Here is a 21,740-nt window from a genome sequence, read left to right on the forward strand (position 1 = left end):
AAAGAGACTAACAAAAATGTGAAACATTTATATATATATACTTGGAATACTTAGATTATTCCCAAGGGTCTGCCCCGTCTTATCAGTTATCACCTTATCTTTCTTTATATTATTGAGTAATTTTTCAAAAAGAACACTGAAATTTTATATCACTCTTTCGTAATACAATTATTCATTCTCTCCATACCAATCAATGCACATTTCAGTTTAAGACTTTTTGCTAAAGTGACGTTGAATTATTTTTTTATTCTCTATTGTATATATTTATAGTAAAAAAAATAAAATTACTCTCCAAATTTTCTGGTTATTTTTTCTTCATGTATTTATTTGATATTTGCCCCAAATAAAATTATTTTTGGGGTAGAATTTTTTATTCAATACAATTAATGTCACATGTCTATTAAATAGACCATGACTCTAGAATTTTTAAATTTTATTCTTGGAATTTTTTTTATTGAATAAATTTTCAGAAAATTAATTTTGTTTAAAGAGACTTCGAAGAAGTGTACGATCAATTTACCTAATAAATTCTAAACTTTCACTTTTTCGTTATTTATCAACGTTACTCTACCAAAAGATGTATTCTCTTTAAACAGACAATTCTTGGAAAAATTATGAAATATTTAAGTTTAAAAATAAAGGGCTCTTTTAGTTTATCTTCTTTTTCTATGGTTTTGATGAATTGTCGGGTTTTTATAAAATGTCTTCAATGAAAACTTGCTTGTCATTATTGTGATAGTGTGAGGGTTGTATAATTATTATTTATTCATTCAATTATTATCATACCAATAATGTAGACTAATACCAACGTTAATTATAATTTAATCATCTTTTAAATTCATGAAATAAAACAACAATAAAGATAAATCAATTAAATTATGTAAACAAAAAAAAAGGCTAAAACAAATCAAAGCATGTGAAACATTAGACCTATTTATGTTTAAATAAGTATATGTGTAGAGCATTCATTTTTAATATCCCAGTTAATTACACCCTCAATAAAAGCCATAAGAAAAAAAAGAGTCCCCTAATTAAATAAAGTTGTAACATTCAAAAGCAATTTTTTATCATAATTAATACTAAGCTTTATTTTTTCTCTTTCAGGTAAGTTCAACCTCTTTTTTCTAACGAGAAGAGCATAATTGAGCGATCAGATTACCCAAGGGTGAGTTTTTTCATGTGTAAAGAAAAGGAAAGAATAAAAAAAAATATAAAGAAAAAAGTGTAAAAAAAATGCGTGCAAAATTATCGATGGAAAAGGGTCTAAACGTAAGACGTTTGAAGGCGATGATCGAAAGAGAGGAATCGTAAGAGTGGTTAGGAGAGAGGTACTCTCGACTCGTGAGCGGGGTGAGGTGAGAGGAAGAAGTATGCGGGAAACGTTTTCCTCGGTTCCCACGCCGTGCGCGAGTACTTCTCTGTCTCTTCTTATCCACCGTTTCTATCTTACTTTAACTGAGATACTCGTTGCTTCATCTCCTCCCACCGTCGTTCGAGGCTTCTTCTGCGTCCTCGACTCCCTTCTCTGTCGACATTCTTTGAGGACGTGGAAGGGATATTGTCTTGGCGGCTGGACCGCCCGAAATGCTGAGGGAGAGGCATCTTTAGCTGGACACTCACATTGAGTTTCTTATGGTGGGAGTGAAGCTGCAGGCGCCCCCAATACTTTCGAATTTACTTAAAGTCATTGCCTAAAAAAATTTCTCATCTCGAAGATGGGCCTAGGATATGGCAGTGATGCTGATTATCAACAATGTCATGTTGAATGTTAAATTGTTGGGCAGGTTGTTATTGATTAAATGAAGCTGGTGTACACTCTGGTGTCGTCATCACGAAGCATCGAGTCATTTATAAATTCGTGATTTGTATAAACAAAGCGTGTTTGGGTCTTGTGGGCCTGGAGACATTGACGACATTCTCTCACGTCCTCTCACGTTCTATGTGGTGTTCCAGGTAATCGGTCTTCAGGTAGACCTGGTAAACTACGAAACCAACCAAGCCAGCCTCTAGTATATACGTAGTTGAACAGTTGGAAAAAAATCAGTATGATCTCCTCTTGTTCCGCCTTGTGGGAATTTAGCTGATGGAATTTCGAGGAATCCCAGAGGCAAAGACAACACACATAAGAAGAATAAGATGAAAAAGAGGACGAAGAAGTATCAGAGGCAGGAGGGAAAATAAAAACAAAATTAGGAAAAAAAAGTGGTACTTGTCGCTTCTCGTTTGGTTACTCCTGGTGTTCCTGCTGCATTGCCAGAGTAGTACTCCAAGTACCAACGAAAAGAGTATCCTCTGCAGCAGCCGGCACACCTTGGTTGGTCATTGGCTCTTGTCCTCTCTTCTCTCCACTCGTTTCTGGGCTCCGTTTGGCTTGGTGTTCCACATAAATACACAAATACGCGTATGTTGGAGCCACGGCCGCATTCCACGGCCCCCGCTGTCGGGACTCCGAGTCCCCCTGGTCCGTCTGCTTCTTTTCCCCCCACTCTCGTGACTCTTAGGCAGCAGCAGCATCAACCACCATCCAATATATCCCACTTAAGGTCCTATCGTTCCGTGGGGCCAAGTTCCCCCGCGAGCGCCACTGCTCTCCGCCATCTCACACTCCTTAGAAACCAGAGGCGACGCCTCACCTTCTCCATAGAAATATTTTGTTTACCTCGGCTCTCGGTTCTTTGAATCCAGCGGCACTCGACCTCGCATCTCCACAGGGCATCTTTCTCAATCGGCCCGACTCTCTCCTTCTTCATCATCATCTTCATCTTCTACTTCTTCTCATCCTCCTCCACCTCCCTCACCTCCTCACGACCATTCTTTTCTCTCTCGCGGTTGGTCCAACTTGTTCCGCAGATACCTGTGGCCTCGAGTTCGACAAGGATGGAAAATATTCTGTCCCCCACGCAGGCTACTTATACATTCATACCATCTTTACCCAGACCTACAACGACGACCTCAACGTTTTCTTCTTCTCTTTGACATTCGTCGCCTCAGGGTGTTGGTGCTACACGTTGCGATAACGACGCATATTGTTTGAAGAACTGAAATCTACAAAACCGAATAAATGTTGGAATTTCATTGTTGATGTTTATTTAAGATGTCTTATCAGCAACATTACTTTTTCCATTATTATCTAGACTATGTCTGGATTTATAATTATCAATCCTAGACGTCGGATTTTTTTTATCATCTAGCATTATTACTAACTAAACTATTTCTTTATTCAAACCTCTATCTATTTTATAATCTAGCTCTGATAATTTTTTTTTCTATCAAAATCATTATACAGGAGTTGGTTCTTTACATTCAAAATCATTGTCAATTATCTTCTTTTATTTCTTTATTGAGAATATTTTTTTTTCATGCAAACAATTAACTGCATTGATGGGAAAGAATTATTTTCACTAGTGTGAGTGATAGACATGTTTTGTTTATCAATTATCTTCGAACTTCTTGGTTGTTTTTCTGATGAAACATTTTCTCATTGGACCCACCGTCATTTCATTTGGTTTGAAGAGAATGTCGTGGCTTAGAAATGCTTATTTATAGAAAAGGAAATGCATTTAATGGTAAATAGTGTGCGTGAGAGTCAAAGTCTCTTTTTTCTCAGCATCTTGGACTCCAGCAGCCGCAACACACGAGCTTAGCTTAGCTTATACACTTGAAAAAAGAGGGGAAACGAGTGAGAGAGACAAGCAAAGATATATAGCAGCCAGCAACAAATGAGGTCCTTCCAAGAATCGGGCCACCGACACAGTGCTTATAACCTTCAAGGGGGTGAGAACCTCCCTCTTTCCTTTTTTCCCTCTCATACTTCATTTTGCTATCTAACTACCCAGCACTTTGAAAACTTTGACCGAAAAACTTTCAAGAATCGCTTTTACTATTGAAATAATTAATCATCAACTTTATCTTTAGATTATTTGAAACCGTATTTCCTTCAAAGGAAATTCTCGAGTGCATTTTTTTTTTCGAGTAGAAAAGTTTGTTTTATCACCATCTTATTAGAATTTTTCTTAGTTACAGGATAACGAGCAAACATGATTGAAAACAAATTCGATTGGTGTTTCATCAGTCTCTAGTTTTTATTAGCATTGCAAATTATCTTTATTTATTTAATATCAATCATTAATCACTTTTTCATTCATTTCAAAATGTCTTCTACACTGAGAAAAAAATTCACTGTGAAGAAATAATATTTTTTTTGATTAATAAAATCAACATTTGAGATAATTGCAATAAAATATTTTATTATGAATATTTAAAAATTTTTATGAACTAAAATTAACACTTTTTTATGTAGTAAAAATTTTTTTCTTGCGTTATTAATATTTAAAATGTTTGAATTAATTTGTTATTTACTCAGAAAAAATTTATTTTTTCTAATTAATACAAATATAATTTATTGATTGACATTCCAGTCAAATTTCCATGAAAGCATTGACGTTGATGTTCATTGATGACACATTTTTATTCAAAAAAAAAAATTCTTTAAAAATTTTTTTGAAGGTTACGAGAATCTTAGCTTTTTGGCTTTTCCATGAAAAATGCATTTTTTGTTCACTCTCGAGAGATAAAGCACCTGAAAAATTTCTAGACACACATAGGGAAGTTTTCTCAGAAGTTGGTAGGAAAAAAAAATGCTGCCTTTAGGGTAAGCTTTAGAATATGGTGAAACAGAGGGAGAAGATTTGGTTGGCGCCATGTCGGTATTTTCTGTGAATGACTGGTGTAGTCACGAGCCCAATTGGATTGAGAAGGCAGATAGGCAGCCAAGAGGGACGTGCGTCAAGGATCAAGCGCCTCAGGACTATCTTCTCTTCGTGCTTGAGCCTAATTGGGCCAGGAATTTCGGTCGGCCAGTTTTCTTGTTCTCCTCTCGTTTAGTGTCTCCTCTCGAAACAGACCAGAATACACTACATATATTGATCTCGATCTTTAATTCCTCGAAGTGTTTGATGCCTTGAATTTCATTTCCATTCCTGCTTTGATGATAAAACAATCATTTAATTTTTTGCATAAAAATACCAACGATCAAAAATTTATTTCAAGATAAAATATTGAAGAGGTTCAATATTAAATTAGTATTTATTTTATGAAGAAGATTTTTAAAAGGAGTCTGAGAGTAGAAAGATGTGGGAGGAAGAAAAAGAAGAAGAAGAAGAAGGAGAAGAGGGGACTTGCCGATTCCAAAAATCTTGGGGTAGGTCCTTTGAAGGAGAAAAAAATGCTGTTATAAAGAGCCATATCCTGGGGGGAAAAAGACAAAAACAAAAGAAAGAAGAATGATAAAAAAAAGGAATAAAATGATTTTCCACTTTGAAGGATAAAAATGTTTGAGGTTAGGAATTCTTTTAAAATTTAGGAATCTTTTTTAGAATTTTTATTTCGATTAGTTTGTTACACGTGATGTGTTTATGGATATATGTATATAGTTGCTTATATCATTCATTTTATTTTAACATTTTACCATTCATTGTGGCGCTGCTTTACGTTTGACTCTCGAGGATTTCTTGGAAATTTATTTGCTTGAGAAAGTTGGATAAAGTCAACGAAGGAAAGGCGCGAAGAAGAGAAAGGGGACAGGTGAGATACGAGAGCGGATACAAGCGATAAAAGCGTGAGAAGAAAAAAAAATCAATGCCAATACTAAATGTTTTCTTTTTTTTTTTTTAGTTTATTTCTGAGCAAAAAGCTTAATTAATCCAGCTTCAGTAAAGTCCTAGCATTTTTAATTTTGACTTTTAATAAGTAGTGTTAATAACAAAATTCTTTCTTTTAAAATAATTTACATTTTAATTGAAAAATAAAATTAAATTTTGCTTTATTAATAACAAGATTTTACTTAATAAATAATATTGGGGCCTTTAAAAATTAAAGACCACAAACAAGTTAATTATGAAGAGTCTTTTTTCGTATATTATTAAAAAGACTAATTTATTAAAATTCCAACGGACAACTTATCCTTTTAATTCTCTTCGAAGATTCAACATTCAGAAATCACTTAGACACCAATTTTATTTTCAAATCGATGGAAAAAAAATTTTTTTTTGCTGTTTATTATTTCATTATGTAGACTGGGATCTTTTTAAACTGTACTAAGAAAAGTTTAGATGATTAATTAACGTGCAATAGAGACACAAATGAGTTTGAAAATTTTTATATTATATTTTCTAACAATATCTAAAAAAAATTTTTTGACTTTGGTATTCTAAGAAGGACTCTCCTGATAAATATTGCGTTTAAACCTTCGTCAAGGGAGGATAGAAGCCTGTCATCATGAGGGTTGATTCGAGTAAAGTCGTTCTTAGAAATATTAATGTAAAGCAGTTAGTTCATTTGAAAGATAAAGGATAAAGAAGAAGAAGAATGAAATTTGTGGAAAAAGAAAATGGCATAATATTTTTTTCAGCACAGTTATATATATGTATACATGATGTATTTGTGTATAGATGTGTTGGATATAAAATGAAGAAACTCTCGAGGGGGTTTACTAGCAGCTCTTTAGCTAGGCGAGATGGAAAAAGAGAAAAGTAGAGAAGAATTCGAAGAAGGAGATAAAGAAGAAGAATAATATGAGAAAAAGAGGAAGAGGAAAAAGAAAGGAGGGTAGCGATTGGTAGGTGGAGATAAAAGGGATACGAGAGTCGGCGGCGCGACCAAAGAGTAGAAGCCTATAAGAGCCTTCAGAGGTGGAGAAAAAAGGAAAAACAAAAATGCATAAGAAGATGAAGAAGGTGAGGAAGAAATGGAAGAGAAAAATATCTAATATATCGTATCACAGAGTGAGCTAGTTGTTTTTTATTTCTTTTTGTTCTATTTATTTCATTTGTTGTATTAAAAATATTTTTTATTTTCATCAACATCTAAAATACTTATCTGCATTCTGACAATTCAACTTATTTATTATTCATGAAATGACATCTTTATCGATGAATAATTAATCAAATTATTCTTATTTTAACGTTGTAGATTGATGATGAGATAAAAGTATTCTTTGTCGTTTTAAACTAAAACTGTTGATTCAGCTGGGCTTTTCTAATCACAAATCATCAATTAATAGAAGTATGATCTTTCAGATCAATTTAAAAAAAAGGGTTGTTAACCATGAGCCTGTCGGTGCTAAACTACCTCAATTGATTACAAACATCAATATTTTGTCAAAAATAAATTTCAAGAATTAATAAAGAGTTGGTATGACTGTTAATGAAGGATGAATAATTTGGAGAAAGAAATTAAATTATTTATAGTCAAAGTTAAGGTTGCGAAGAAATTGATTGTAAAAAAATATTTACAAGAAAATGGTGGCTGCAAAATATGGAGAGTGGAGAGGAATATTGAGAAATAATGATAACAATTAATTAATACCAAAGGCTCAGCATCGAATGTAGATAACAAGAGATATTGAGAGTAGACACGCGGCAGCAAGGCAGTCGAGTTTCTCTCCTGTGAACTGTTGCTCTCGCGTCTCAGATAGCTTGGAGAGTTGTCTTCAGGTCGATTGCCGCATCTCTGGCCGGTTTTGCCAGACACTGGGACGCGCAACAACAAGCGACAAATTCTATTGGCCGACACCTCGCGGGCTTGGATGGCGACTCCCAGTCTAGTGAGTGAAAACATGAATTTCTGCTTCATTCTGTTTCTTCATCATCGCAATAATTAGCATAAATCATTAATCGAATGACTGGTGAGATGAATTGGCATTAAGATCATTGAGCGGATGCTAAAGACGTGTCCTGAATGCCAAGAGCTCATCAACAACTTACACTACTCTCCAAGGAATAACTATAAAACCATCTAAAGTTTTATCACATGGACCTCAATTTTTTTCAAAATTGCATACACCTCTTATGGTTGGCCCCATGGATCAAAAAGGAACAAGGACCGAAAGCCTAAGACTGCTTAAGAGTATGAAGAAGGTACGAAGGGAGTTGGACATTCCACTGGACCCCAGGTAGCATCAGTGGAATGCAGATAGGATGAATGAGGTGGTCCTTAGCTTCGTCGACCAGCCGACCAGTGAATCCTCACTCTTCTCTCTTTGGCATTTAGCTTGTTACCAGCTCCCTGTTAGCGATGGTCTTAAAGAGATGAAGTGGGAGCTATGGAGATGATGAAGAGCACCAAGATGCTGCACCTTGCATTCCTTTAAGACCTTCATAATTAACAACTGCAATTTTTTTTCGACCCTCCGCGATCACCTGGAGCTATGTCATTATTTTTATTATCAACTTTATGACCTCAATGTTTCTTTTTTTCTTCAGGACAATCCGTCAATGATCTGAATAATCTTCTATTTACGTGCTTCACTTGAACATCCAGCCTCTCAATTGATAAAAATTTATTACTGATTCAAGTATAAAACTCAATATTATTTACTGACAATTTATTGATATGGATTATAATTCATAATTTCTGATAAAAAATATTTTGAAAGTATTCGAGAAAAATAATTGATTCTTAAATAGAGAAGGTAAATCATGAGATGGAAATGAGAATGAAATTTTGATAAAATTTAAATCAATTTAATGACTTGAAAAAAAAATATTATAGAATGACGAAAAAATAGATAATGAAATTATTGAATGATTCTACGATTTTCTGAAGCAAAAAATTGAATGCCACGTCACTCCTTGAGATATGAATGAGTGGGGCTATCGTACTAGGTCACCGACTGATATCCCACGATTCGAGAGAAGAGAATGAAACAAGAGAGAATGAAGAGAGTAAGAGAGTACACGAAATCTCCACTGATAACCAATGAATCTAGTGTACACAAACGCTTCCGTTTGTTATCGCTAACAAGTTACCATTGGGACTGCATCATTGACAGTTTTCATTCATCAACTTATTCCGTAGAGTCAAGTGAGAAAAAGAGAGAGAGACAATAACGGAAATGCCTGAGGTATTTTGTATCTAACGATGTATCGATTATTTTCTCACTTGGAGAATGATAAAGAGACCCATTGCGACACCAAAATTCCTTCGATAATTGTGTCTAGAAAGGAAAAAGGCTCTCACGTCAATGTGATGAAAATGTTTTTTTTGTTGTGTCAAGATGATGAAGAAAAAGGAAAGAATTATTTGCTCAAGACAAGAATTCTGAGGGAGTGATGACCCCGATATCTCTCGTGAGTCGAATTTCGTAGGTTGGGACGACGTAGCAAGACTTGAATTAGGTTGGAATGCATGAAGGTGGCACGTTGTCTATGACAGCTATGGAGAAAGAATGGAACTGACATATTTATACTATTGAACCAACCAACTTGTGACTGTAGATGAACCTAAAAACTTATGAATGAATTGTCTAGTAATTTTTCTTCCTCTCAATAAAAACATCCTCACTGATTTTGTAAAATATCTAGACAATTGAATTTACAAGTGCTTCTCATTGATCTATTCAAAAATTAGAGTTCAGCTTTTTATATTTCATCAAATCCGTCTTTCTTCATCATGAATTATTTACTTAATTTTATTCAAATTCAATCTAGATTAAATGCAATTATTTTTCTTTTTCAATGAATGAATTAAATGTGAGCTAAAAAATGTTTTTATTTTATTGAGCTAAAATTGGTGCTTGAATATTATGAAATGCTTTTCATTCAATAGCACTGAAATAAAAGAAAACATTTAAATCTTATAATAGAAAAGTTCTCAAACAATTCATTACCACGTTACAAGTGGTTTAAAGTTGGGTAGAAATTTTTAATTTTACTGTTACTTTCAAAGTAGATAGAGTATTTGTACTAGTGGAGAAAACGTGAGTCTCTTTCAACATAGTCTAAAGAATCCCATTCATAGTTGAGAGATGTTGGAAGACTAGAAGGGATTGTTTGAATTAGGCGCCAGGTAGAGTAGAGAGGAAAAAGAGAAAGTGGAAAATTTTTTTAATTCTTCAACTTATGGCCATTGAGAAATTTTTTTTTTTCTCATCATATATAACTCATTTATTATCAAGTCGGTTGTTTTTATCGCTTAACCACATCCTCTTTTTCTTCCTCAACTGATAAAAATTGAGATTGTGGTCTCGTTTTCTTACAACATTTGCGAGGGTTGAAGATCGCAAGGGAGTGACGGACGTGATCCCTCGCGGCATATTTGAGAGCGGCGAGTGTTACTGTAAACTCGCGAAGATCGAAAGAGGGCTGGAGGGAGAGGGATGAAGGGATTCTATAGGAATTATGTGATGGGAAGGGAAGCAATTATTGAGATGATGGATGGCCTCAGGGCGTCGCTGTACTGTTTTCTAACCAAAGACCACGTTCATCACATTCTCGCACTCTTCTTTCTCTCTCTCTCTTCTTCTTCAACGTTTTCCTTACTTTATTCAATTTTTTCTATTTTTCAAATTTTATTTTTTTTCCTAAAAAATTCTTTGTACTCTGATGCAACTCCGTCGTACTTTCCATCATTAAATGGATATTGAAAACAAATATTTCTTGTAAAAAAAACATCGAATGAATAAATAATAAAATTAATTATTACCTTATGTCGGTAATGAAAATATTATTACATAATTTAGCATTAAAATTTTAATTAACTACCGATTGAATAATTAAGTTGATACTGAGTGTAAAAAATTCGAAACATTTAATTCTGTATAAGTAGGTGTTAAAAAAAAGCAATGGTTTAAATTGAAGCAGATAATAATGGAAAAAATGTTTGAAAAAATTCGTGGAAATAAATTTATTCACTCAAGTAATCGGGATTAATCGAGACTGAAAATTGAGGGATTCGCGAGTCGTTATTTGAAGCGTTGAACTTTATCGGCTAAAGAAAAAGACTTGGATATGAGAATGAGGATGAGAATAAAGAAGAGAAAAAAGAAGTGAAGGAGAAGGCGTAGTAGACTGGCGAACGTATGAAAACAAATTACGAGGCGGCGTCTGTTTGTTGTGCTCCAAAAGACTCTGGGCCTTATTCTCCTTCTTCTTCGTTATCTTCGTCCTTTTCTTTCTTCATCTCTTTCTCGCGGCTTCGGTGCATACAACACGCCAGACCTCAACATTCCATCCCCACTTTTATCTCTCTTGACTCGAAACAAGATACATCGTAAATGAAATTTTTTTTATACTTGTTCAACAGTTATATGCGTAAAGAATTTTTTTCTTTATATTTGTCGGAATGCTAACGGAAGGAAAAAATGAAAAAGTAGGATAAACACAGAGATAATAGACATAGAGTAGGCTATCCTTATACTGAACTTTAATGTAAGTAGTGATGTCCTATTGGAAGTAAAGAGAGATAAAAAATTCGCGATGTTATGGCTTTGTTTATTGACGTTTACTATACTGAAAAAAAAAAAATCCCTATACAAAACAATATTAATTCAATTAATCAGAAGAATTTAAAATATTCGCAATAAAATTTTTTTGTCGAAAAATTATTTGGAGTTGCCATTGAAAATAAATCTAGAAAAATATTACCATGTCATAATTAAAAAAAATTCATTGGGATTATTTAAAAGTTTGATTTTATTAGTTGAAAAAAATATTATTGGTTTAAAATCAACTGCGCATGCAAAAAAAAAATAGAAAGAGCATCTTTATTTTCTGTTTCTTTCCACTTCGAATCCTCCTATGGGAAGAAATAAATACACTTGATATGCATCAACAATAAAATAATGGCGCTAGCCACTTTAAGTGTGCCTTATATGCGCTATGCATAACCATGCTTTTCATGAATTTTATTTGCGAGGTTTCGAAATTTTATCATCTGTTTTTTGATAATAAATCTTGAATATAAAACAGTGAGCAACAACTGATCACAATTGTAGGACTTGAAAGCCATGAATATAAAGTTTTAGAGCATTTCATGACTCACAAAACTTTTTATTTGACTAAATGAAAGATTAAATTAAGGTAAATTATTGCTAACAAAGTGAACAAAAAAATAGTTTATTAATAAATTATCAACAAATGGTATAAAGTTGTTGGGAAGAAAAAAGAGAATAAGATTAATCACGATGCATTGATGATGAAATAATAATGACATGAAAACCTCGTTAAAATAATCTTCAATAATGCAAAAGTAATAAAAACTTGTTTAAAATAACATTTAGAAATAATCAAATGTCTAATCTCGTAAATGAACCTGTAGAAATAAGGGTTATGTACACTCAGAAAGCCTTGATATTACTCAATGATGGAGAATCGTTGAGCAACTGCAAGAATTAGAATGTTGACATGTTGCGAAATAAATCGCCTCTGCAAGACATTTACTAGATTGAAAAAAGAAAAATAACTCGAGTCTTTTAACACTGAAGAATTTATTGAAAATAATTTACAATATTTAATATATTTTAATGAGTTGGTCTATTGAATTTAAATTTTAAATAGTGTTTCTGCGTGAGTTTCTACTCTTAATGTTTCTTCTGTGGCTCAAGTCTCGATTTTTCGACCACAATTTCTTCGCACGCACTATTCAATAGTCTACAACCAGACTATTGGTTTCATTTTTGTGGTTTAGGTCGTGCCTATTGTCAACTTGGGCGTCAGCATAATGCATCTTAAACGGCGGCGCCTCAAAGATGATCATTCAAGTTATTTTTTAGTGTGTTGATGCTTGGTCTAAAAATTCAATATAAATTCGATTGAATGAAGAATCAGGTCGTTCGTGAAGTCAGAATAAAATGAAAATTATTCCCCTACTCTACATGTGTCTATTTCTAATGGAAATTTTTTCTTTTAACTTTCATACAGTATAACTTTATCAATAATTTTAGAATTTTTTTTTTGTATCTAATAAAATTCATCTATTCATTGACAACTCATCTTCACAAGTCTAAAAATAAATGATCTAAAAAGCTCTAGGAGATTGAAGCATCCTCTAGTACTGCTGGAAAAGAATATTTGTCATAAAAAAAATCAACAAAAGATTTGAATCATAAAATCAAAAGTGATGTTTAAGAAATCTTGAAGCATTTAACTAATCAAAACAATCACCCAGCTACAACACTAGCGTTGGGGGATGAAAAAAGCTCCTGACATTCAATAAGTTTCAAGTAAAAGTGATATTTGTTGAATAAATCAATGGAAAAAAAAGTTTAATAGTCGATTAGTGGACTTTCTTCTAGGAAAGGCCGACTCTTGGACATAAAGAGGAAGGGGAATAGCTAAAGAGAATCGAGCTAGACCGACAGGAATTTGGCTCCCGGCCAGGGCCAAAGCCGATTGAATTTTTGGCTCGAGGTCGATAGACCAGACTCTCGGAATGTTCTAGAAAGGAGACGCACGTCTTCGACCCTCGAGACTTCTTTCATTATGTCTTGTAGACACGACGCATAATATAACCTCGAGTTTCATTGTCATTCCTTGGCAGGAATTACGACTTTACATGCTGATGAGTACGTGGAAGAGATCGGAGAGATCGAGTGAGAGCTCCTTTCATGGTCGGGATAATTAACTAAACCATACAGACATTTGATCTATCTCATTAAAACATATATTGTGCCACCGATACTTTCCCTTTATTTCATTCATCGTTTGATAAATAGATTAAACTCAATAACGACTCTGCAATTAATTATTGACATTTATTCCTCAACTATTTTCCAGATAGAATAAACTTTTTTTCAAAATTATAATTAATGATCATTCAAATACAGCAACAAAATCATCTAATGATCATTTAATTAATATTCTCAATAATTGCATTGATTTAAATGAATTGGAAACGAAAAGAAATATTTTTGTAGATCCATTGTTTATATTGACTGGTAAAAAAGAATCACGAAGCAATAAAACATAAATTAGTGTGATATTTTAAAATGATAAAGGATTGAGACAAGGATGTTATTGTGAAGAAAGTGTAGAAGATGAGGAAGGAAAGGAAAGAAAGAGAACGTGAGAGAAGGAAGAATTGAAAAGCCCACACGAGTCTGGCCGGATACTCACACTTCCGGTCCCACACATGGCCGCGTGAGTTCCTCTCTTTCTCTCTCTTTTCTTGTCCCTCTCTCCATGTGACATTTGCGCTTACTAACACGCTCTTGTATATTTGTCGCCTGCCTTCACTCTGCGTGATGTCATCAACCACAGTCAGACCAACACACTGTCAAGTAAATAAAAAAATCTCTGATAATCAGTGGAAAAATTTTTCAATGAAAAACTGTAAACGTTAACCGTAATACGTACTCTATTCATTATCGTCAGGAATGTATTTAAACGCTCTAGATATTTTCTATTGAAAAAATTATCAATGAAAAATAGGCCAGTGATGTAAAAAAAAAACATTCAATACTTATGATGGAACAATCTTCAATCAATGATTGATTCATTAATTAAAATAATTTTTTTTCCTTACGTAGATTTATTTTAGAACTACTAATATGACTCTATTACAATAACTTCGTAATGGAAAGTTAATAACAATGACAAAATAAAATGAAATATTTGAAATGTAAAATAATAACTAGGTTAATACAAAATGATTGATTGCCATTTATTTACAAATAAATGATCAGTATTTGGGTCTATTTTCTGTCTTAATCAAAACGCGTTTAATTACACCGGCAATTAAGCTCGAGTGTTTGAGAGCACGCGTGGGTGATTGTACGCCGTGCAATTTCCCGTGGGGGCTACGAAACTAAAGCCTATATTTACGTAGCACGAATAAAACGACAAAGAGCAAGTTGGTGAGTAAAAGAACGAAAAGAGAGAGAAGGGAAATCGAGTGAAGTCTTGACTCTCTTCTTATATAGCTTTTTACTTGTACAACGAGTACGGTTGGTTCGCATTCATAAAGCACCGGACACGCTTGGGATATGCGGGCTAAACCTTCCTCCTATTTGAGTAAGAAGTCACTCGAGTAAGCTCCGTTCCGCTCATACCCAATCCGCCTACGATTCTCTTATTTCTTCCTGCCTTTTTCTCTTTCTTTTTTTTTTTTTCTTCTTCTCTTTTCTGTTACTTTCCTCGCTCACTTCCTTCACATTTTTATTCTACACATCAACATTAGCGCCACTGCAGAATAACGGACACGTTTTTCTGACGTTTATTAATTACCGGAAATGCATGCAAGACCTTCGAACTCTTTCTAAAAATGTAAATACTATATGTACTCCTGCGTATTGTTTTTCATTGACTACTATTCATTCTAGAATTATTCAAACGGTACAAGAGAGTTAGTTTTACAAATTAACTAAGTAATAAATTGTTTACGTGTGTATTATTGTTTTTTAAAAATTACTAGTAACTTTGTTTCTTCTTTATTCATTGTTTGACAGGTAAATATATTTCTTTGCATTGCATCTGAATAAAAGACGAAAATTACTATTGTAAATGGAATTTTTTTTTTTTTAACAATGCGTCAACTTATTCTTTTATTTAGTTATTTAATTTTCCCTTGAAGAAAATTGGTTTTTATTGTTTCTTGTGATTACGGAATTTATTATTTACATAACAGACAAATTTTAATGAAAGACTTTTTAATTTAAATTTTTCATTTAAATTAATTTACATTACTCCAAAAATTGAACGAACGATGAGAATAAATTTTTTAAGTTGATATAACAATTTTAATTTAAGTGACCCACTAAATATTATTGTTTTTATATCACGTTGTGTTCAATTTCATTCAATTTGTGTCGTTATTTTTTAAATGGAAAAAAAGCTGAACATCAATTGATCAGAAGCAAATGATTATGTGGAGGATGTCACAGAAATAAAAATAAAATAAAAAAAAAAATACGAGGGATGTCTCGGCTCGTGTAGCGCCGGTGAATGAACCATAGAAAAATGTCAATGAGAGCAATTATTATTGCACGAGTGTAGTTCGCGCATGCGCGAATACTTGGGCGGGAGTGCGGGTGCATTAGCCGTGCGTCACGGATAACTAAAAGAGATAGAAGCAGAGTAAAGGAGAATATATATATATTAAGAGAAACAAGTAAAGATAAAGAAGAGAAAATGAAAAATTTTGTTAGTGTGCGCGGGCGTCATCGTACTCGCACGTGCAGAATGTACTCATTATTCATCATTATTGTAAAATAATGCTTTTTCCTACGCTAGCGTAATTGTATCCTACTTTAAATCAATCTAAATTTCAATGAATGATATTTTACGCTTTTATTTTTTTGAATAAATTCCACGTTTGATAGGTTTATATTTTTAACTTTGTTTACAAAATTTATTTTTCACTAAATTATTTATTATTTTACTTCATTCCATTTTATCAATAGTATGTATTACATTGAATTATTATTGCAAATTATAACATTGAAGTATATGAAAATGAATGGTGGAATTTAAATAGCTCGAAGCAATGGAAATAATTTCTACACTGTCACAACAGTGCACCATTAATTTGAAAAGACAAATTGAATTGTTAAAAATAAATGACATTTTTAAAGAGACTATCGAGCAAATAATTACGCTCACGCAATGTATTAGCATTCATTGACATTTTTAGCAAGCTCGTGACTGCTCAGAGTATCGAATGCGGTCCATTCACGAGTATGTTTTGCCACGCCTGGAACGCGCGACCGTGCGTTACTCTCGCCTGCGTCTATTTGTGCATTCCGTGGGGAGAAAACGCGAGAGACAAAGAGAGAGAAGGAAGAAGGAGATAAAGATAGAGCGGGGTTAAGAAAAGGGAAGGGTTCAAATTCTCAACGACATGGGGGACAGAAACGAGAAATAAAGAAGGAAGAAACAAGTAAGTGAGAATAAGAAAGAGTGAGAGGAGGAATTTCCTGTTGTGAACATCTTCAGATGCATCTGCTGCTTATGTTCATCCGGACTCTCTACAAGTCTCTACGGAGAGTTCGAGACACTATCTGCTTGGAAACCTCTTGTTCAAACCCGTTACGCACGACCCGACGTCGGACAACGTGTAAATAACAATTACAAGTCAGTCGCCCCTCTCCCCCTTTTATTCACGAGACCAGACTGTTGCAAATGTTGAGTCTGGGATCAGGTGAAACGTCTGGGAACACTCACTCCTCATAGATTAATCGATAAACCCGCTAAAAAGTTTATATAATAAATTAAAATAGAGGAAGAGTAGAAAAAAAAAATATTCACCGTTATTCGCGACTTTCACACGACAATCGTCGTCAAGGATTTGCTATTTGTTTAGAATTTCTGATTATTTCATCAGTTATTTTAATAAGAATTTCATTCACTACTTATTTCATGATTAAAATATTTAACAACATGACATTTGATACTGTAATAATACTAGGAATACTAAAAGTATTAATGATTGTTGCAAGTTATTTTATTGAACTTGGAAAGAATTTATTGTGACTTCAGGAAGACATTTAAATTTGTAATTAGTAAAAATTCACATTGAATTTAAATCAGTTTGATGTAAAGACCTATAATTTTATTGAAATTTGTTTAATCTTAATACGATCTAATTTGAGAAATTTTTTTTTTAATTGTCAGTCATTATGCATTGCAAAATATTCATTTGATATTTCACAACTTTTTTTCTTCTTTGAAGTTTGAAAGTTAAATATGAAGTAGGAATATAAATTAACTAAATTACCTACTAGCTTATTTTTATTGATTTTATAAAAATATTTTTTTTGTCTCATATTCATTATAAAAGTCTTCATGAATATACCATGTAGAATGATTATTTGTTTCTATTATCTAATTGTGAATGAATGATTTTTAATTAAAAAAAAAGAAAAAATCCGTAAAATAAATCACAACTAACCTAAAATAAATTTTATCCTCCGTTTTAACGGTACAATACCGTTAAAAAATAAGCTAAAAAGTAATCGTGGGAAATTTTCCTTTCGTACGAACTTGACACGGCCCTGAAGAGTCTCATCGCTTCGCCAGTACGCCACTGACCTTAATAACATCCCGTAAGATTCTTTACGAGTCTGTTTATAGATAGATGACGATACACACAAGGTCTGTCATCAGATTTCATAATACCAAACTAATAAATTCATTTCAAGTATTGCAACTTATACATTAGTAATGACAGTAGTAATAAAATAAGAATGAAGAAGATGTTATTACTTCCATCGACATACATAGTTTGATTGAAAAAAAAAAAATAATGTCAACAAATTGATTGCATTTTTTGAAACTTGACCTCAGCGCGCGATTTCTACTTAGGAGACCTACCACATCAACACAAGAAGTGAAGTGGGCACGGGTGGGGATACTTGGGAGGACGGGAGGGAAGTCGGGGAAGTAGTGAAAAGAGAGGATGCAGGTCTGTTTGGCGGCGAGTATCGTCGGTTTGCTTCTGAGAAGTAACGGGTCTGTTTTATCCCCTGTGAGTCGTGTCGTTGCGCATGTGCGTGTGCGTTGCGCGCGCACACAAACCTAGAGCCAAATCGCGTCGGTAGTGCGCAGTTGCCGCAACAGGGCGCGCGTAGTTGCGTGGCCAGTAGTGAGCTCTGGATTGTTTTCTCAGTGTTGAGTAGGCCTTTGAGCTGTCGAGATCATTCAAAGTGTTGTGAAAATACATTTTATATTTATTATAACAATTGTTTTGATTGATATATCGTGGGTGCACGTGTTTTGACTTAAAAAAATTAATTAACTATTGTAAAAATGTTGAATAAAGAATTAGTGAATGGTTTGAATGACGAAAGATGGAGCACACGTGGGTCGATGACGCCGCGGCGCGACCGGAAACGACGCGGTAACCCCTCCTCCTCTCTTCCTTTTGTGTCTAGAGGCTCTTGAGAGACTTTGAACTGACGGGTGAGATTGGGAACATGACAAGTGAAACGGAAAACGATTGGAAAAATGGTGTAAGACGAGAAAATAAAAAGCGAAATTAAGTATATATTGGAAGAAAAAATAAAATGTCTCCCACGGGAAAATTTACTACTGTAAATTTAACGACCGTGATTTACAATTTCTCTTTGATCTTGGCAAATAGTCGGGTGGGCTTGTCGCTGATTAAAAGGTTCCTTCAATCGTTGTGGATGAAGAAACACGTGCGAGTGGAATTTATAAATAAATAAATACAATTGTGAAAGTGATTATATTATTTAAAAGTAAAAATCAATAAAAAATAAATAAATTCAAAAAAGGGAGATTAGAAATGAGAGAAAATGATGCAATAAAACATTTGAACGGATAATTGAACCATTTCTTATACTATTGAAGTTGGTAATAGGCCCTTTTAACATGGTTCACGCTACACTACAGTACGTTATAGTACTATAGAACTTCCGGTCTAACGCAGGAAGTGAAATACACGTGTCCGTGTGTGTTCCCATACCAACGGGAGTACCTTCTCCCCACTTCAAACCTCTTTCACGGCGTATTGAAGTGGTAGGCTTCAACTTGCACCTTCAAACCTCGGGAAAAGTGAAGTGACAAGTGACGGAGACATTCAGTAATAAATAGTACTTATCGAGAAAAATGGAGAATATTCATAATCAACAAGTATGTATTTATTTATCAAACGTCTTTATTAGTTAAAATATAACGAAGAATCGTTTAAGAATGTTGAGAGTGAGTGAATAAGACCGCACACGTTTCTTTTCTGACCCGTTCACTTGATGACGCACCGACTCGACAATGCTCGCGCTCGCCCTTGTCTCTGCGGACATTTATTTCTATTTTTTTTCTTTTACTTTGACTTGGATTAGAAGTTCTCAGTAGCGGATGTTGGCTGCTCGTGACCTTGAGAATTATTATGAATGAATTTTTTTTATTCGTTAACTTCTTGAGAAAATGTCAGTGTATCGTTAGATATTCCATTTGAATAACTTTTAGAATGCCTTAGTGACATTTTATCACACAATATTAAGACACTTTTGTTGACTATGTATTCGAAAATAACATCAACAGTTATATTTAGATATTTACTCAATTGATAATATTAAAAATTTATTTTGTAAACTCAAAATAGCATGTTTGTCATTGTATTCAATTTTATTCTGGTTTAATTTATAATGGTATATTTTCAATTTGAAATATTTATGTGAGAATAATATTGAACAGTTTGATTGCTTATCTATCAAATTTACATGAAAGAGGAATTATTTATCTTTCAAAGTAATTAAGAATCGTATTTATTAGCAATTGATCCTTGAATTTATTATTATTTTCATTCATTTCAAAATATCATTGAAATGTTTACTTGTAAATAACTTTATTAATCCTATTCAGATTACTTGAAGAAGAGAGAAAAGAATTTTATCAATTTATTTGAAAGTATATTTAATCAACATTGAATATAAAATCTTTGAAAGCCTTGAACATTGTGAAAAAGTGCACAGAAAGCAGAAGCTTCTCAAGTTCATCGCTCCCGCGCATGTGCAAACATACGGTGCATAACACACGGGGCATTCATGCCCTCACTCGTGTTATTGTTGTCGGTTTCACATTAGCGGACCCTTTTGCTTCCTTTCTTCTTCTTTTACTTCTCCCACTCATTTTAACTCCTCTTACTCCTTTCACCCTTTCCCTTCATTTTAATTTCTCCTAATACTCCGAATGAAAATAAACGGCAAAATGAACAGAAACACCAAAGAAAGATACAACATTATTCATTCAAATTATTTTAAAGCAAAACGAAATGGATGTGGAAAGAATTGATAAACAAAAATAGATATATTTTTGCGCCAAAAAAATGCAAGGTGCATGAAGAAAAAAAAATCGGTATCGTTTGGGTCTGCGACTTGTTTACATCCCGTCGCGTCTGGGTAGGGAAGGGAAGCGGCCAGTGGCCGCTGGAGTGTCGACTGGAGTGGGAAAAATGGCCAAAGAGGGGTTTACAGGGAAAGGGGGGTTGAACGAGACCGGGGGCCTGAGCAGCGTGAGAGCGGGCGCCTCGGTCGGACCATTTAGTGCAGCGGCCCCTCAACCCCCTCCTCCTCACTAGACCTCAAGATCTCATTCTGTCTTCGTTATACCCTCAGAGATGTTGGTATGCGGGATAAAAGTGCAACGAGGAAAGATCGCCGGACACACAAGCGTGTCTGAGTCGCCGACCGCCATCACAAAACGGAATGCATGAGAACGCGAAGCTACTGACCCTCTCTTATTACCCCCTCATTCTGTCTAACCCTGCTTTACATCGATGCTCAAATTTCATTGCTATTTTTCTGTTTTGTAAAATCATGTTTTCGTCTAAAAAGTGTCGTCCCAAGTCTAGTCTAGTTCTCGTCACATTACTTTGATTGATGCGATATTTTTTAATTCCTTTTTATGATGATGAGATTTTTTGTAACAGCATGACATTGGTGTTATTAAAATTGCCATTAGTAGAAAGTTGTTTACAATTAGCGAAATTTTGGATTTTTTTAATTGAATAATTTTTTTTCGCGACAAGAGGACGGAATTCGATGGAATGTGACGAATCTGAGGGTTTAGAGAAGTCTCGGCAGGTGTCTGAGTGTCCGGTCGTGTGCCAATCGGTCACGTAACGGTCTCTTATAACTCCTAACACTTCTAAAGCCTGATGTCAACAGTGAGATTCAATATCTGAACAATTTACGCTCTGCAATCGTCTATTAAAGTTGATAAACTTTATTGTCTAGTGTCCTTTCATCAATTTATTTCATTATTTCACACAAGATATTTTTTTTTGCATAAAAAAAAAAGGTAAAAGAATGAATCAAAAGAGAATTTAGGGGTTTTGGAAATTAGGATTAGGTGATTGAAATTAAAACAAAAGGATATTTAAAAGAGAAGTGGACAAAAAGGGGGTTTTGGCGCGCCTTAATAACATGAAGAGGCTCGTCGGGTCGTTGACTCTTGTCGTTTCTTCTTTCTTCGAATCCTGGGGTCCGGACCGCGGCGTCGGGGCAA

The 21,740-nt window shown here is 34.1% G+C and overlaps 1 protein-coding gene across 3 annotated transcripts in view; it reads left to right on the plus strand.

Annotated features, from left to right (window-relative positions):
* The window catches only part of LOC118072107 (serine/threonine-protein phosphatase 4 regulatory subunit 1-like), an 81,241-nt gene that overhangs the window by 40,776 nt on the left and 18,725 nt on the right, over positions 1-21,740 (plus strand). Inside the window, exon 1 of one of the 3 annotated variants that reach the window (XM_035091722.1) lies at positions 18,327-19,367. The exons of the other annotated variants lie outside the window; for them this stretch is intronic. The gene's annotated coding sequence lies outside the window, so the exon portion shown is untranslated. Of the gene's footprint in view, positions 1-18,326; positions 19,368-21,740 lie in introns of those variants that run through there. 3 annotated transcript variants of the gene reach the window in all.

Source organism: Chelonus insularis, unplaced genomic scaffold, assembly GCF_013357705.1.
Source record: "Chelonus insularis isolate UGA/USDA-ARS -01 unplaced genomic scaffold, ASM1335770v1 contig_88_pilon, whole genome shotgun sequence".
Lineage (NCBI taxonomy): Eukaryota > Metazoa > Arthropoda > Insecta > Hymenoptera > Braconidae > Chelonus > Chelonus insularis.